Below are 7,092 nucleotides of genomic sequence, written 5' to 3'. Positions count from 1 at the left end.
AAAAGGATTCTTCCTATCCACACTTCTTTCAATGAAAGCTGGAGTGTGTAAAAGATGCAGTGACAATGGAAGGCCAGCCAATAATTAGAGCAGAGAGTTATAGAATCTTAGATTAGGAAAAAGTGAAATTTTCATTGTGGGAGAAGAGGAAAGGCTGGTGTAGTCTATGAATCCATGTTTAAATTGCAGTCTATTATAAAATTATGAGACAGAAAATTAGTTTAGGATCATTGCCTGAGTATACAATAGCCTGTAATAATTATGTGGCTGCAAGTGATCATTACTAACCAGCACCCCCATTCTCTTTTCCTAGCCCTTTGTATAACAATTTTTAAAATTTCTACTTTTCTAGTCTTTCACAAATCAAAGCCACGAAACAGTATTGGCTTGTTAAAGAAATATTTCCATTGTGAGAACATTAGCATTAAAAGAAAAAAGATAGATCTTTGTAGCAGCAATCATCTTAGAATTACGGAAATAATTGCACCATTTCCCAGCTGTGATCCAGTCTGAACTCCAATTCCTTTCTGAGCTTAGTCTATCACTGTGAATCATGAGACACCACAAAGTCAAAATAAACCAAGTTGAAAATCACCCAAATGACAATGGAAAGACTTGCTGCATATATAAATACACATATTAGTGACAATGACTTTCTACACAAGGAGCATTTAAAAAGGCATTCAAAAAAACTAAATATTCAGATTATTGGAAAAGAAAATAGACTAGTTACACAGCAAAAAAAAAAAGGATAAACAATAGTTGAAGTAATCGATTCAAAATAGATTCATAAGAAAGTACTAATATCCATGAAATATTAAAAAATCAGAAAGCTGATTCTGTCATATTGGGGGATTCTCTATGGAGTAATTGTGGGAAAACACAGGCAAAAATTGTACAGAATAAGATACTGTGGAAAGCATTGAACTCTGTGCCCAGGGAAGGAAAGAGAATCATAGGCCCAGAGAAATACTGAAATGATTTCTCTGAGTTTAATTTTAAACAAATGCAATTTGACTTATATTTTAAGAGATCCATTGGTTACGCCATACTTTTGCTAATGTCTTAGATCCCTGGGAAGAGCTTTAAAGGTCACTTCTTTTCTACATATAGAAATTTGAGTTTTCTTTCCATTGTCTTCGGTTTTATACTCACTACGTTATACATCGTTTATGAACATAATTTTCTTTACTACCATGAAAGTTGTTTCAGAAGGAAAGTCTGTCCTGCAATAAGATTGCAACAACTGAGAGTCAGAGAGGTTCAGTGAGTTGCCTGCATCACACTCCTAGAAGCATCCACATTAATAAAGCACTATAAAGCAGTTTATCATAACAAAGGAAACAAATGGACAACTTGGTCAGAAAACATTTGCTCTCTTTTGCAAGGTGAGGAGAAATGATAGACAGCCAAGAAGAGCGTCAGATTAGAGTGTGAGTTCATATAAAAAACATCATGGAGGAAAAGGTCAAGCCATATTACCATATAGAACAGGAAAAAGCAATAGAAGAAAAGGCAAAAGATGGGTAACCAATCAGACAATTAGATATATTTAGTATTGTTAGAATGACTGAACCTAAAGAATAAACATGAATATCATTTTGTCCCTTGATATCTAAGAACAAACACAGATGGAAATAAAAATTTTGCTGGTCAGGATGGAAATTCATTATGATTCATAAATCAATATAGAATTTTGTCCTCTGTGGAGTCTTCATGTTCCAGTGTCTGGTTTACCCTGCAAGTCCTAGGAGAGAATGGCCCTACTGTACCAGAACTTCTAGCCAAATTTGGAAGTCTCCTACTTGCTTGATCAAATGCTCTTCTATATCCTCTGGCTTTCATCCAAACAGGAATCTTCTTGATTGTATTGGGTGGAGTTCACAGGCATTTCTGTTCAGTTATTTGTTATCTTCAATTCCCCTTTTTTATATCAAATACAAAGGAATTGAAAGAAAATTCAGTTTTTAATACCAGTAAAATCAGAATCTTTTAGGCTTTAATGCTTCCTGACTTTGGGCCATGGGAAGAGCATGGGAAGAGCACGGAAAGAGCACGGGAATACCAAAATTTACCACAAAAAAAAAAAAAAAAGTTTGCACTCAAAATATCTGTGACTCTTTAAAAGTGTAAAGTACCTGCTCAGATCACCTTGAGGTAAATGTTCCTTTACAAAAAACATCTATTAAATGATCATGTGGAATTGGGGTGCTCAGACACCTAAAATTGGTAGAAGCGAGGATTTGAGCCAATTTCCAAAAAAAAGTGGGAAAAAAACAACTAACAAAAAAATTGAAGGGGAATCACAGGTAAAGTGATTTTATTCAACTCTTTTACCTGAGAAGGGAAATGAAGGAAAATCAAAGAAAGAAAAAAGAATTGGTGAGTCAAGCAAAACTTCAAAAGAACTATCCAATGTAGAGAGGGCGATGTTGACTGTAAGCTGAAGAGAGATGGTGGGAATAGGATTGCCTGAAAGTACATTAAGCCAAACCAAAGAAACAAAGTAATGTTTTGTTTTCAGAAAAAGAAGAAGAAAAAACTTAGGCAAAAATAGGCATAAGTGGGAAAAAATAAAAACATAATTCTGATTTGGCGTGAATGGATTAAATAATCAAATAAAAGGGGCTATATTGTAAGAGTTTTTAAATGCCCAACAGGATTTTAATAGGCGAGCCTGTTGAAACTGGAACTATTAGAACTAAAGGGCAAAGCCAAAAAAGAAAGAATCATCAGTCCCTGAAAGGAATCTTAAATGGAAAAGTCTCCAAAATGGCATATTCACAATCCAGAGGTCCTATGCATTAAAAAAAAAAAAAAAGGTAATACAAGCAGCCAGAAACTATTAAAGTATTTGTTACTTCTGTCCCAAGAAAATAAAATATGGCAATTGCTAATAAAAATGAAAAATGTTGAATAGAAGACTTGCCTTTTCTCATATTAGGATGCACAACATGGGAATCGGCTGACCCTCACTTATATAAACGAACAAAAGGAAGTTGAACCCACAAATACACATAAATAGATGATGTAGAAATACAACATATGCCAAATTAGGGGATAGGAAGATGAGGGGAAGAAAGGAAGATAAGAAAAGTAATGCTGAAAAAAGAATGGTCACAAGCAAAAAAAACCCAAAACACAAACATAATTAATTCCTCATCCTGAAATGGGGATTAAAGGAGAAGGGAGAAGTAAAAAAAATTACAAAAATAAAAAGGGGGCTTTAGATTATAAAACTGTTGAACAAGATATGGGATATGAATGTAAAGAAATATTGTACTAATAATTATACTAATAAATGCTAAAAGAAACTATTTCATAATATCCTGAGCAGTATAAATTGACAGAAAGAAGAGTAACTTGAACCAGAAAAACAATTTATCCAAGGACAATAACATAGTAAAGAAAAATAACTTTGAAATATTTAATAATTGATAAATGTAATAATTGACCATATTTAATAATTGATCAATGTAATGATTGGCCATGTTTCTAAAAGATCTATGAGAAATCAGGTTACCCCCCCCCTCTTGCCAGAGCTGTAATAAATACAGGGTGAAGAGAAGTTATACATAGTTCAATATGGCCATTTTACATAGTTAGCTTTCCTTCACTATGCTCATTTATAACAAAGTAAGTTTTTTTCTTTTTATTCTCTTGGTGAATAAAGGGAAGCAGGGGGGAGAGCCATATATTGGGGCGGGGGGGAGGGGAGGAATGTGGATTTTTTAAAATACACAGAAAAGAACAGAAGGAAGCACGGAGAAATAGAAAAGTTTTTAAAATAACAAGTAATCCAGAAAGAGGACTGTGGGAACTAAATGTGAATCACAACATAATATTTTCACCTTTTTTTATTGTTTGCTTGTTTTTTTCTTTTCTCATTTTTTTCCTTTTTGATCTGATTTTTCTTGTACAGCATGATAAATGTGGAAATATGTATAGAAGAACTGCACATCTTTAACACATATTGGATTACTTGTTATCTGAGGAGGGAATAGAAGGAAGGGAAAGAGGAAAAAATGGGAAGAAAATTTTGCAAGGATGAATGTTGAAAATTATTTTTTAGTATCTTTTGAAAATAAAAAGCAATTTTTAAAAATAAGTGTAGAATTAATTCTGTGAATTTTTTAAAAAGCAAGCAATATGAAAGGGACAGTCACCATCTTGTATAGAATCCTCAAACTATGAGGGGAGGGTATGTGAAGGAATAGCAAGAGAAATGGAATGAGGACAGGGGTTGAAAAGGAGAGAACAACTACAGAGAAATCTGAGGCTCTTCTTATAAGAATATTCCAGCTTTGGGATTCATTCTCTATCATCTGTCCTTGCTTTCATCTTTTAATTTTTTTTTAAATATGAGCTCCCTGTGCATCTCTATCAAGTTCTTTAAGCAATTTCCCCTTTTCTTCATCAAAATTATTATTATTTTTTTGGTTCTTCACAATTTCATTCTTGAGAATCTCCTTTTGCTCCTAAGCTGTTTTTTCCCACAGAATTTTAGTTCATGGGTCCCTATCTATTCTTTCTCTCAACCCTTTGAAAGCTGTTCTCTGATATAACCAACTGGATTACAAAGGCTCCTTTCTCTCAACTATTTGAAATCTGCTTTCCTGAAAGTAAATCAAATTATAATCAATTGGATTATAAAGACTGAGATGGTTTATGGTCACTTTCTTCACAAGTTCCAATCATTTCAACTCAGCCATCAGCTTCTCCTTGTTGATAAGAATCACCAGATTAAGAGCATCTTGTTCTTCTCTAGTGAAGCGTCTTTTAGGAAAGACATTGATCGACTGAATAGCTTTCAAAAGACAGTGATCTGGATAGCGATAAGATGTGTAAGAACCACTTGAGTGAAGTAGCCTCTATTACCTCATGGGAAAAAGGGAGGTAATAATAGAACCTACTTCCCAGGCTTGTTGTGAGGATGAAATGAGATAATACTCATAAAGCATTTTCTATCATCTTTAAAACAATATATTATGCTAGCTATTACTTTAAAGTGACAAAGCCAATTGAGATGTACAGGGAATATATGATCCTATTATAGCTATTTTTCAGGATTTTTAAAAAGCATCTTATTTATTGGAATACAATGGAGTGATAACCTAAGGTAATGTGTTCTGCCTCAACACCAGGGAAGCAGAAAGAGTATTGGCCAACCTGTTTTTCCTCTGGGAGAATCTGAGGGTCATGTGGCTGAGCACCCTTTAACTCTGTCCCTACATGAAGTGTTCACAGGTCTCACTAAGTCTCTGATCTGAAGGTGGATTGAAGAGGAATGACTCTACCCACTAGCAACTGACATTGTGTAACTTCCATTGTGTCACTTTTCCCAAAGTCCTCAATTTATAAAGGTTTTAGTCAGATTAGAGGGGCAATTAGGCAGTGAGATGGATGGAGTGCATGATCTAGAATCAGGAAGATGGATCATCCTTATTTTAAATCTGGCCTCAGACACTTACTAACTGTGACCTTGTCAAGTCATTTAATCTTGTTTGCTTCAGTTTCCTCCAGCAAAGTAAGCTGGAGAAGGAAAAGGCAAAACACTCCACTATCTTTGCCAAGAAAACCCCAAATGGGATCTTGAAGATCTAAACATCACTGAAAATAACTGACAACAACCCCCCACTGGAATGTCACATAGCTACATTCAATCTTTGGGCTCACATCCAAATCCCCAAGTTCAGACCAAGGGATCTTGGGGTGATGTGGTTGCCTTCATCCCAAAGTGGAACATCTGTACATAAGTCAACCCTGGCTTTACCCTGCTCACCCTACTCATATTGCTGATATTAATATCAGTAATATTAATATTTCTGATTAATAATATTATTATTAATTAATATTAATATATTGATATTCCAATCCTATCTTATTCAATTGATTACTAGAAATCCACTTGGACTGTCTATAGGAATCTCAAGCTTTACATGTTCAAAACAGAACTTGTTCTCTTTCTCCTAAATTCCCTTCTTCTCATGACTTTCTTATTTCTGTCAAAGATAACATCTTTATTCTGCAACTAGGATTTATCCTCCACTTTTCACATACTCCCATCCCAAGCTACTTCCAATCAGTTATCAATTGTTGACCATTATACCTCCTCAGAATCTCATCCTTTTCCCTCTACTCCCACCACACCCACACTGGGCTCAATTCCCATCATCCTTTTCTGCACATTATAGGTATTTAATACCTTCTTTATCCAATCTTTCTTACCCAGACTATTACTTCTAACTGGTCTCTCTGCATCCAGGTTTTCCCTTCTACATTCATCTGCAAAATGAGCATTCCTGAAGCACTGCTCTGACCATATCATTCCTGTGCTCAAGAAGCTTTAATGTCTCACCGTGACCTTTAAGATAAAAGATGGGGGTAGCTAGGTGGGATAGTGGAAAGAGCACCAGCCTTAAAGTCAGGAGGACCTGAGTTCAAATCTGGCCTCAGACATTTATTACTTCCTAGCTGTGTGATTCTAGACCTTGCCATTTAACCCCTATTGCATCAGGAAAAAAAATAAAATACAGACTCCGTTTTTTACTATCTAAAGCCCTTCATAGACCAGTCCCAGACTGTCTGTCCAACCCCATTACTCATCTCACACAGGCTAAGTGGACAATACTCTATGGGCATATGCTTGGAAAATTGCCCTTCCCACTATCCTGTGCTGGCTCAATGATTGGAGTATACAGAGGATTGTGGGAGGGACTAGGGGGTGGAGTAAGACTAGCCAGGGTCACTTTGGTGGTGGACAAGGAAGAAGGTGGTTGCAGAGATTCTGCTTCCATCCCCTTCACTTCTACCCCTAAACACCAAGAATAAAAACTAAGGACTTTTGCTTATCCTGACTCTGGCTGATTCTAAGGTATCCTGGGTGCTAACGCAGTCATCACACTCCCCTATCCCCTACATAAACCTACTCTACACCCCTTCAAGAGGACCCTCTCTGAGCCCACCCTTCGTTGCCATGACTGCTGAGCTCCATAGTTCAGAAGTTCATGGAGGCAGTGCTTGGGTTTTCCAAGCTCTGTATTTCATTGAGAGCCTGGGCACACAGGAGGCATTTCTTACACACTTTGTGTT

The sequence above is a fragment of the Antechinus flavipes genome, chromosome 1 (genome assembly GCF_016432865.1).
Source record: "Antechinus flavipes isolate AdamAnt ecotype Samford, QLD, Australia chromosome 1, AdamAnt_v2, whole genome shotgun sequence".
In the NCBI taxonomy this organism is placed as follows: Eukaryota; Metazoa; Chordata; class Mammalia; order Dasyuromorphia; family Dasyuridae; genus Antechinus; species Antechinus flavipes.
This window is presented reverse-complemented; position numbering follows the sequence as displayed.